This window comes from Dipodomys merriami, unplaced genomic scaffold (genome assembly GCF_024711535.1).
Source record: "Dipodomys merriami isolate MVZ:Mamm:240054 unplaced genomic scaffold, mDipMer1.0.p SCAF_993, whole genome shotgun sequence".
In the NCBI taxonomy this organism is placed as follows: domain Eukaryota; kingdom Metazoa; phylum Chordata; class Mammalia; order Rodentia; family Heteromyidae; genus Dipodomys; species Dipodomys merriami.
In genome coordinates this window covers 11,487-23,743 of record NW_027206616.1, presented here as the reverse complement: position 1 = coordinate 23,743, position 12,257 = coordinate 11,487, and the positions used below count along the sequence as shown (strand labels likewise).

At 38.2% G+C, this 12,257-nt stretch overlaps 1 non-coding gene across 1 annotated transcript; it reads left to right on the top strand.

The window, feature by feature from the left end:
• The first annotated feature begins 5,828 nt into the window (after positions 1 to 5,828).
• On the top strand, positions 5,829 to 5,935 carry LOC138822167 (U6 spliceosomal RNA). The gene has a single exon (XR_011370372.1). It is a non-coding gene; the product is annotated as a U6 spliceosomal RNA (small nuclear RNA).
• Positions 5,936 to 12,257: the final 6,322 nt, after the last annotated feature.

The following is a 12,257-nucleotide window of genomic DNA, read 5'->3' as shown; positions in this document are numbered from 1 at the left end:
GTACATTTCTTTATTTTTCCTCTATTGTCGTTCATGGGGCTTGAACTCTGGGCCAGAACGCTGTCCTCAGCTCTTCAGCTCAAGGATAGCACTCTACCACTTGAGCTACAATGCCACTTCCTGTTTTTTTGGTGGTTTATTGGAGATAAGAATTTCTCAGGGACTGGGAAGGTGGCTCAGTGGTAGAGTGCTTGCCTTGCATGCATGAGGCCCTGGGTTCGATTCCTCAGCACCACATAAGCAAAAAGAAAAAAGCCAGAATTTCTCGGATTTCCTGCCCGGTCTGGTTTTAAATCCCGATCCTCAGATCTCAGCCTCCTGAGTAGCTAGGATTAGAGGCCTGAGCCACCTGTGCCCAGCATGAGTACATTTCTTATTGAGCACCCTCTCCTTTGTTTTCCCCCTACCATCCCTTCTCTTCACACCTCCCCAACTTATCCCTCCACCCCCTCTTTGATAGAGTGTCTTGTATATATCATTGTTACAATGGGTCAACCTGTATCCTTTCCTCACATCTTAAATGAAGAAATGCTGGCTTGATTTATGCTGATTCTACTTGTGTAGACACATGTAAAATCACTCACCAAGTCCAAGAGCACATCATTTTTTGTCAGTTGGTATAGTTGTGTTCTACACATTTATTGACAGGTTACAAATTATTCTCAAACTTTAATACATTAAAAATACTTTCTTCTTTTCTTATTTTCTTGGCCAGGAAATCAGCCAGACCTCAGTCAGCATTTCTCTCATAGGACTTTTCACATGGGTTGGTTAAATGTTGATCTGAGGTCCAGTCTTCTGAGGACTCACTCATCTGCTTAGGAATTGATGCTGTCTGTTGGAAAAGAGCTCAAGGAAGGATGCCATTTAGAGCCTTATAACTTTATTTTTTTATTGTGAGAATACTGTACAGAGGAGTTACAATTACATGGGCAATATAACGAGTACATTTCTTATCAAGCATTGTTGGCTCCTCTTTCTTTCCCCTTCCCATCCCTTCCCATCTTCCTCCTACACCCGGTCATCCCTCGACCCACCAAAGTTGTAAAGTTCATTTTTCGACAAAACAACATTGAGATTCCACCTCACCCCAGTTAGAATGGTTATAATAAAGAACTCTAATAACAACAGATGCTGGAGGGGATGTGGACAGAAGTGAATCTTTCTACATTGTTGGTGGGAGTGTAAACTTGTTCAAACACTTTGGAAAGCAGTATGGAGGTTCCTCAAAAGACTCCACATAGAGCTCCCCTATGACCCAGCAATCCCACTTTTGAGCATTTACCCAAATGATCACAAACAAGACCATACTAAAACTACCAGCACAACTATGTTTATTGCAGCATTATTTACCATAGCTAAGATAGGGAACCAACCCAGATACCCCTCAGTAGATGAATGGATCAAGAAAATATGGTATATATACACAATGGAATTCTATGCCTCCATCAGAAAGAATGGCATCGCCCCATTTGTTAGGAAATGGTAAGACTTGGAAAAAAATTATATTAAGTGAAGTAAGCCAGGCCCAAAGAAACATAGGTCCCATGGTTTCCCTTATTTGCAATAACTAGTATATGTCTGAGTCAAGCAGAAAAGGTCAGATAAGTTGATGTTAGGGGAATGAATCCCAAGATAAGTATTCAAATGTTTTTTTGCCTTTCATGAAATTGTTTTTAACATTTTTATAAGATGATTTCTATGTTGCTTTGTATGTTCCTCCCCCACGGTATAACCCCTGCTTTCACTGTATTGATGTAGGTATAATTTGTGGAGGGGAAGGGAAAAAACAAATCGTTTAACTTGGGATATAGGTGGACCCATTCCAACAATGAGATATATAACTTTATTCTTTACAAGGGTATTTTCCTGCTACTTTGGTTGTTGAGAGTGTCTATAAGAGCAAGCATTCTGTAGGGAGCTGGGAGACACCATATGTTCTTTACTTACTGATTCCTAAGTGACTTGTACTGCATTTTGCAAGTCGAATCTGTCAAAACCTACCAGTTTTAAGAGATAAGAGGAGTGGTAAAAGAACTCATGGAGACAAATACATTTTCAACATATTTTGTTCCAAGCATTCCATCTAAGGCATAGTCAACAACTAGTGAAACTTGTGTTGGCTGTAAATATGTGTCTTTCTCCATGTGTGCATGTATACATGTGTATATGTATGTGTGAATTTGTGTGTATAGTAACATACATGTGTACATATATAAGGGCATATACACACATATATGCATATATAAATAAATATACATATGCAAATATATGTACATATATATAAATCAGTGTTCAGTGATTTAATCAATAGTTCCCAGCACATTGTCATTCTCTCAAAGTATACATGATAAACTGCTCTGAGGAGCTGTGCTCTATGATGGGTATCCTTTGTTCTCACTTGCCCCATTACCTTGTTTTTCATCCCTGTGAACAACTTCGGTCTACTTACCATAGGATAGCTTTGTTTTCATTACATGTAGTTACTTACTGATAATCAAAGAAAAAGGTTGTTTGTAAAAGAAAAAGAACTTTTACGTCACAAGTTAAAATATCTTATCTATCCCAATGATTCCTATGAGATAAAATTTATAATAGAAGAAAAGTAAAAAGGAATTCCTAGATCTGTTGTTTTGCCATTTAGAATGGCAAAGAATAAAATCACATCACTCTTATAATTCTTAAAAAATGCAAGGGAAACTGTTGGTCCCTATCATGTTCCCACAAAACCAGTGAATTCTGAAGGATAATAGACCAGCAGAAATTCTAAGTAGCAGACATGGAGCATGAAAGAGAAAGACCATGAATGGAAAGGGTGAACGAGAGAAGTACAATAATACTGAAAGTACATAACAGATAAACAAGTGCTGTATGAGAATATTGATACTGCTATCTTTAGACTTTACATGTACATTTGAAAGTATTTGATGTATGATAACCAATCAACATAAAATATAAAATGATTTTGATAAAAAATAAAAATGATGAGTCCCTGCCTGGTTTTAGGATGAGGGTTATGATGGCTTCATAGAATGTGTTCGGTAGTGAACTTTCTCTTTCAATTTCATTGAACAGTTGGAGGAGTATTGGTGTGAGCTCTGCTTTGAAGGCCTTGTAGAATTCTGCTGTAAAACCATCTGGTCCTAGACTTTTCTTAGATGAGAGGTCTCTTATTGCTGTTTCTATTTTCAATGCTTGATATGGGCCTGGAAAGACTTGGAAAAAATTATATTAAGTGAAGTAAGCCAAGCCCAAAGAAACATAGGACCCATGGTTTCCCTCATTTGCAATAGTTAGTATATGTAATGTATAAGTCAAGCAGAAAAGGTCAGATAAGGTGATGTTAGGAAAATGAACCCTAAGATATGTATTTAAATGTTTTTTTTTCTTTCATACATTTGTTTCTAACTCATTTATATGATTATTTCTTTGTTGCTTTGTATGTCCCTCCCCCACAGTATAACCCATGCTTTCACTGTATTTGATGTTGGTATAATTTGTGGAGGGGAAGGGGAAAAACAAGTCATTTAAATAAGGATACAGGTGGACCCATTGCAACAATGAGAAGTACAAGTTGTCATGTTGAAAACGAACTTTACAACTTTGATGGGGGGGGTGGGGGGGAGGATTCGATGGGGGGGAGGCTTGGAAGGGATGGGAAGGGGAAATAAAGGAGGAGGCTACAATGCTTGATAAGAAATGTACTCATTATCTTGCCCATGTAACTGTAACCCCTCTGTACAGTTTTTTCACAATAAAAAAATAAAAAATAAATGAAAATAAAAATGACTCAGAAGAAATTATAAGTGCAAATACAATCTTCCCAGAAGAAATCTCTCAGAGACTTTGAGAAATCTCTCATGATTTTGAAGAGGATAAAGTGGCTGAAGTTAGTATAAATTTAGAAGTATGACAATTCACAAAAATATAAAAAGATATTCATATATTTCATTATATAACTCAAAGCAGAAAGCAAATGTTGTTTAGATGATTTTTTAAAACACAGTCTTTCAGGAGCTGGGAAGGTGGCTCAATGGTAGAGTGTTTGTCTTGCATGCATGAGGCCCTGGGTTTGGTTCCTCAACACTACAGAAGTAGAAAAAGATGAAGGCTCAAATGGTAGTGCTAGCCTTGAGCTGAGGGACAGCACCCAGACCCCAGAATTCATGCCCCATGACCAACAAAATAAAAATCAACAAAACAATGCTGGGTGCCGGTGGCTCGACTGTAATCCTAGCTATGCAGGAGGCTGAGTTCTGAGAATCACAGTTGAAAGCCAGTCCGGGCAGGAAAGTCCGTGAGACTTTATCTCTAATAAACCACTAGAAAACCAGAAGTGGTGCCATGGCTCAAGGTCTAGAGTGCCACCCTAGAGCTGAAGAGTGCAGGGACAGCACTCCGGCCCAGAGTTAAAGCCTCACGACTGACAAAAACAAAAAACACAAAAACAGTCTCTCAGTTTTGTGGTCTCAACTCTGTAATACCGCCGCTTCCGACGAGGGCTAAGATTTTGGGTGTGGACATTTATCATCCCTCCTGATTCAGACTGTACTTGATGATTTATTTAATAAATATTTTGTTCTTAATTTTCTTCTTTGTAAACTCACATGCACCTATAAAAAATCTTTGGCCATCCCAGTAAGCTTCTCAAAGTACCTCCTGATGACGACTTATAAAAAGTTGTATTATATTACAAAAAGGGAAACATTGCAACAAATAAAGAAAACCAAAAGTTAAATATTAATGATTAATAAAATAAAAAACCAAACAATTACCAGTGTACTATTTTCTCATATTCCTGTGCATTTAAAACTGGCTAAGATTATGATGTTCAAAAAGAGGATTTTGTTTTGGTTTTTATTTTGGGTCCAGTCGTGGGCCTGAACTCTGAGCCTGGGCGCTGCCCCTCAGCTCTTCAGCTCAAGGCTAGCGCTCTACCACTTGAGCCACATCACCACTTCCGGCTTGTTGTTTGCTTATGGGTGCTGAGGAATCGAACCCAGGGCCTCAAGCATGCAAGGCAAGCGCTTTACCACTGAGCCACCTTCCCAGCCCCTCAAAAAGAGTTTTATAGGCTATGAGTAGTCTTTAAAATTACCACTAAGATTACTTTTTATGGCTCATCTCATCATTTATATATGGCTTATATCATCATTTGTTCCTCACTAACATGTTAAGTAAGGAAGCCCTAAAAATTTAAAGAAACTATATGGTTAACAAAGTCTTAACTCTTCACTCTGCTTCTTTACTCAAAGACTTTGCAATTTCTTATTGGTAATGTTTGTATAAACTCTGAAAGGTACATAATTAGTACCATATGTCTGCTACCATAAGCCTTAAATACTTTATAGAAAAGTTTATGACCAGCCAAACAGTCCTAATTTTGGCATATATATGCAAATTCCCAAAATTAAATACATTTAAAACTTAACAAACCTTAACACTTGCTGCAGTGTTCATTATGACAGGTGCCTTGTATAGAATAAATGAATTTCTCCTCTTATACATCTCTTGAACAACAAATATCTGGAATTATTTTGTTTTTGACATGCCAATCTTGACTTTATTCTTAAATGTGTGCTTATGTAAGAAATACATGGTTTTAACAGTTTGTTGTATTGCTAAAAAAGAAGAAGAAGAAGAAGAAGAAGAAGAAGAAGAAGAAGAAGAAGAAGAAGAAGAAGAAGAAGAAGAAGAAGAAGAAGAAGAAGAAGAAGAAGAAGAAATACATGGTTCTAAAATTTCACAAGAATTCTTTTGAACTTACTTTTTTTTTGAATTGTCTAGTTTAAGAAAATCAATTACACTTTATATATAAAAAATGTTCTGTGCTCAATTAGGCAGCAAATACGCTAAAATTGGAACAATACAGAGAAGATTAGCATGGCCCCTGAGCAAGGTTGACATGCAAATTAGTGAAATGTTCCATATTTTTGCAACAACAGATGCTGGAGAGTATGTGGCCACAGGGAACTCTACTGCATTCTTGGTGGGTATGTAAACTTGTTCAACCACTTTGGAAAGCAGTATGGAGGCTCTTCAAAAGACTCCATATAAAGCTTTCCTATGACCCAGCAATCCCACTTTTGGGCATTTACCCAAATGATCACAAACAAGACCATACTAAAACTACCAGCACAGCTATGTTTACTGCAGCATTATTTACAATAGCTGATATAGAGCCAACCCTGATGCCCCTCAGTAGATGAATGGATCAAGAAAATATGGGTGTACATACACAACAGAATTCTATGCCTCCATCAGAAAGAATGGTATCACCCAATTTGTTAGGAATTGGAAAGTCTTGGAAAAATTTTATTAAGTGAAGTAAGCCAAGTCCAAAGAAACATAGGTCCCGTGGTTTCCCTTATTTTCAATAACTAATATATGTCTGGGATAAGCAGAATAATTCAAAAGCTATGTGCATATGAGCAGATAAGATGATATTAAGGGAAATGAACCCAAAGACAGGGACACAAGTATGTTTTTTCTTTCTTGTTATTGTTTCTAATGTACTTATGATGTGCAATATGATTTTTTTTGTTTCTGTATATGTTCCTCCCGCACGCTATAACCCCTGTTTTCATTGTATTTGAAGTTGGTACACCTACATCCTGTGTATACGTTTCTCTAATTTGACGAGGAGAAGGGAAATACAAAATGGTTAAATAGGGATACAGGTTAACCCATTGTATCAATGAGATGCACAAGACACTCTGCTGAAAAATGAACTTTACAATTTAGGCAGGGGAAGGGGGAAGGGGAGCGTATTTGTGGAGGTGGGAGGGAAGGGATGGTGGGAAGAGGGAACAATGCTTGTTAGGAAATGTACTCATTATTTGCTCTCATAAATGAGACACCTCTGTACAGTTTTTTTATAATAAAAATCATATGAAAATGTTCTTATGTCGTGGTAGTGTAAAAATATCAGGGACAGAATAATGAAGGAATGTTGTAGACTGAGGTGAAGTCCATATGAAAATGTGCAAAACTGATAAAACGTAAAAGTATCAGAGCAGTATATTGTGTTTTACATCATTTAGGTTACATTGAAAAAATATGGAAGACCTAGAAGAATGAATTTTCTTTTTGATATCCTATCATAATTCCTTAGCAGGATGAACTCTTTCCTCATTGTTGTAAAGGCATCATCAGATGAGAGGAACTGAATTTTTTTGTTGGCTTCCTTACATTTATTTGTCAGTTTGAAATCTGAACTACTAGTTTATGTCTGAGACAAGAAGAAAAGGTCAGATAAGTTGATGCTAGGTGATATGAACCCCAAGATAAGTAGTCAAACGTTGTTTTTTCTTTCTTGCAATTGTATCTAACATATTTATAAGATCATTTCTTTGTTGCTTTGTATGTCCCTCCCCCATGGTATAATCCCTGCTTTCATTGTATTTGATGTTGGTATAATTTGTGGAGGGGAAGGGCAAAAACAAACCGTTTAAATAGTGATATAGGTGGACCCATTACAACAATGAGATGGACAAATTGTTATGTTGAAAAACGAACTTTACAACTTTGGCAGGATGGCGGGGGGCGGGGGGCAGTTGAGGGATGGGAAGAGGAAACAAAGGAGGTAGCAGCAATGCTTGATAAGAAATGTACTAATTGCCTTGCCAATGTAATTGTAACCCCTCTGTACAGTATTTTCACAATAAATTTTTTTTAAAAAAAGAACCTAAGGGAAATTAGACACACAGGCTTTGGAAAGTGTAAAGTCGGCTCCTGGATGGCAAGCAGACTCCACCCTCCTTGCAGCAAATTTTCTACCCAGTACTTGCGTTATCTAGGCATGCAGCAAATTTTCTACCCAGTACTTGCGTTATCTAGGCAACTGGCACACATGGAAGAGGTCACATCTGCATCTGCTGAGGTCACATCTGAATTTGATGTGGCCACAACTTTCTCCGCCCATACCTTAGATAAGGCCTAGCCCAGGCCCAGATGCCCTTTCTCTGCTCTTTTCTAGCTCTTTCTCAGCTCTTTCCTTCTCTTCTCTTTCCCAGGTCTCTTCTATTTCCTAGCTCTCTCTTTCCCACCTTTCCCAGGTGCTCTCTTTTCTAGCTATTTTCTCTCTTATTCCCAGCTCTTCAAGCTCTCTTTCCCAGTCCTTTCCCCACCACGCTGAGGACCAAGATGGCCTGGTGTCAGCCGGAATGATGAATAAACCTACCCCTTACCTGAACACCACGTACATACTGCTGTACTTCCTTAGCTACCTCTTTTTAAAATCCTAACAGAAAGTGACCATTTAGGATGAATGATATTTGATTTTACAATCAGAAAAATATTTTAAAAATTATATAGATATAAAATACTCCAAAAGATTTATTCTATGAATCTACCCCTTAGAACAAATGATAAGAAGGTGGTTAATGTATTTTAGGATAATATATATATATTCACATACCTATTTATGTTCACATAAATTTCACTTAAACAACAATCAAATGACTATATTTCTACCTTCTAGTTGGAATATACTTAAATCTCTAAAAATGACTATGATGCTGCTATAAAGAGCAATTTCCCAATTGTCCTCCATAGAGGGCATCCACAACGTATTTTGTGATAGGGCCAAAGCCTGAGTCAAGAAACTTCCCAATGGTGTCCAGTGGGTAAACTGTTTTGATTTGGTTTAAAGAAAACAAAAAAGAAACATTATTAATACCTTGCTCTTTTGTGAGGTGGAGACCATCTATGAGAGAGAGTTCCTACCTTGCTCTTCAAAACAGTTGTAATGAAAAAGGAAGGGACAAGACTGTGAACTTACGATGCACAGACTTGAGTGTCATGCACTGAGAGTCAAGGCGGCCCATTAGTCGAGAAACAAGGAGTTGCAAGTCTAACCCACAAGACACGGCAACATCAGGCAGGCCATAGGCAGTGACAGTGAATTTGTAGCCCTATTCATTATTACTGCTGTCAGAATGAAAGAGGACCATCTTAAACGTCACGTTCTAGAGACAAACAAAAGTCATGTGGTCAACAAGATGGAAGGAGGCAACAACTCAGCAGTGAAGTATGTTCTTTGTGACTCAAAAAAAATCTTAAAAGCAGTCTCCATTTCTACAAGTTCAAAATTATTAAGGGAGAAATGTACAGAGATGATACCAAAACACAAAACTCACAACTACAGGTAGAAAGCAGAATTAGTAGAAAACTGCTGTTCAGCTTTCTAAAACTCCAGTGACTATCTGCTCAACCAGTGATCACTGGCTCAGTTCTTTGTTCTCAACCAAGACCCTTGATAGGAGAGAGAAGTAAACAGTCTGAAGCAGGCTGCAGCCCAGATATTAAACAGATCTGTCAACTGGGCTCCTAGCTTTCACCATGGTTCAAGTCTTTCTCTTGGATCCACTGGCCCTTCTGAACTCAGAAATTAACAGCTCTTTAATTTACTCTGGACAACCCTGGGTATTAGCCAATTTCCTATGAAGAGCCAGATAGTTAAATTTTTAGCTTTTGTGGGCTACATAATCTCTACTGCAACTGTTCCTCTCTACAAGTAGAGTATCAAAGCAACTGTCAGAAATATGTGTGTGGTTACATTCTAGAAATGTGACTGTATTAAGGTTTGTACTTAGAGCTTTGAGTCTTTTTCAGCTATTTTGCTCATGGCTGTCATTCTACCATTCAAGCCATGTCTCCACTCTGGTTTTTTGCTGGTTGAGATGGGGGTCTCAGATTTGTCTACCTAGGCTAGCTTTAAATCTTATTCCTCAAATATCAACCTGTTGAGTAGCTAGGATTTTGAACAATATGAACATGAGCCACCAGAGCCTAGCTAGTCCTTTCCAAACACCATACCTTTATTGCTCTAAAATTGGAAAAAGGACAAGAATTGCTACAGACATACTTATTTACCTTGTTTGGGAAATATGACTTACTTTTGGCCACTTATAAGTACCAACTTTTGTGCCAAAGTGTGTCTTCCCACCTCTAGAGTCTGTAAATTCCAGATAATCATACCTGTGAAGGCATAATCTCTATTATATTCTTTCTCTTGTTTTTGATCCACTATTGCTTGGAAGAAAAAACGTGAGTCTTAGCACTTTTCGGTTTCACACATCTCATCAAATTCCACTTAAAAATAGGTTGCCCCTGGGCTAACAAAAACAGATACTTCATGGCAGTTTTTTCATATTTATGGGCAGATTTTTTGGTCCATGTATGTAGTACCACAGGCTGTTCCTGCTGCCAGGTCTCAACATCCAGCTAGGCAGACAAATGAGTAAGAGAAAATTCCAGATATTACTACACAACCAACTGTCACAATAGACTATCAGTGCTGTAGATCACAGGCTTTGACAGCCCTGATGAAATTTTACACAGGCTAATCTGATTTCCTGTCTATGCAGAGATCAATAGACATCTATCACTCAGCAGAAATGCATTAGGATTATACTTTAGGGACTCATGCTTTTATCTTTTAGCGGTGACAGAACTATTTTTAAAAATAAGTACTGGTATGAATTCCACTGGAGAAAAACACTGAATTAAAAGATTAAGAGCTCACATTTTTACTTAGGACCTTGGCATGTCTAAGACCACTCTTTTTTTCCTCTTAAATATAAAGAAAGTTTTCTTTTTAGCTCATGATTCTAATCCTAGTTACCCAGGAGGATGAGATCTGAGGATTGCAGTTTGAAGTCAGCTTTGTCAGGAAAGTCTTATCTGTAATTAAAAGCCAGAAATTGCTCAAGTGGTAGAATGCTAGTCTTGAGAAAAAGGAGCTAAGGGATAGTGCCCAGAACCAGAATTCAACCCCCAATATTGGCAAAAAAAAAAAAAAAACCCGATTAGGATTGGATGCTTTGGCTCAAGTGGTAGAGCATTGGCTTTGAGCTGAAGAGCTCAGGAACAGTGCCCAGGCTCAGTTTAAGCCCGACAACCAACAAAAACATCAGGGTTGGAGGCATGGTTTAGTTGGTTGGTAGAGCACTACCCAATGAGCCAAAGCAACAGGTACTAAGTTTGAGTTCCAGTCTTACACCAAAAAACAAAATGAGAAATAAAAAAGATCTGCTAAATGTATATGCCCTTTCTACTACCATCAGGAAGTTATGAAACTCAAAAAGACTGTGAACAAATGTTATATAATAAAAATTAAGTATGGGAGATAATTCTTTTAAACACTAAACCTTCTTATTTTTCTTTCCATGTATATTTTCTCTTTTAGACTTCATTTTGTGTGTGTGTGTGCCTGTCATGGGGCTTGAACTCAGGGTCTTGGTGCTCTCCCTGAGCTTTTTCATTCAAGACTAGCACTCCACCACTTGAGCCACAGCTCAAGCCTACCCCTCCTCATCTGCCCCCCTCCACCAACTAGTTATTTGGAAATAAGAGTCTCACAGGCTTTCCTACCTACACTGGCTTCAAATTGAGATCCTCAGATCTCAACACCTGAGTAGTTAGTATTACATGTATGAGCTACAAGCACCTGGCTAGACAAATCTTTCAGACTTTATTTACATAGATTTTATGTAACTTAATATAACCTAAAATGATTAGATAAATTATACAGCTTTTCGGCCTCCTTTCTAGTGCTAATGACAAATCAAGATGATATTTACTATCCTTGTTGGCAAAAATACCAATAAAGCGTCTAGAGGCAACTTATTTGTATATATCTGTAGTCCAGTATGTTTTATATGGTAGAGTCATATCTCTCTGAAGAGAGGACACAATACAGGTTCAGGGCCAACTGAAGTTATCTTGCTCAGTCCTCCTTCAGGGTCATTGCAGAGCTTCTTCAACAGCTCTGTTAAGGTAGTGAACTCTCTCAAGAGAGTACATTGTGAAATGTCCAAAGAACAGAAGTCTAGGAGGAAGATGAGCTAAAGGAAGATGAAGGATGTACTCAGTATTCACTGCACATGCTGGTATTTCCACCAGCCCCCTCCCTGCTTATTGAAAATAGCCACTTCTCCTTACCAGTTGACGAGCTGCCATGGAAAACACTGAATTACACAATTTTTCTTTTTTTTGAGGGGGGGTCTGGTCGTGGGGTCTGAACTCTGGGCCTGGGCGCTGTCCCTCAGCTCTTCAGCTCAAGGCTAGCGCTCTACCACTTGAGCCACAGTGCCACTTCTGGCTTTTTTCTTTTTGCTTATGTGGTGCTGAGGAATCAAACCCAGGGCCTCATGCATGCAAGGCAAGTGCTCTACCACTGAGCCACCTTTTCAGCCCTACACAGTTTTTCTACTATGTTTTTTCCACTATACTGTGACAAAAGGGATTCTAAA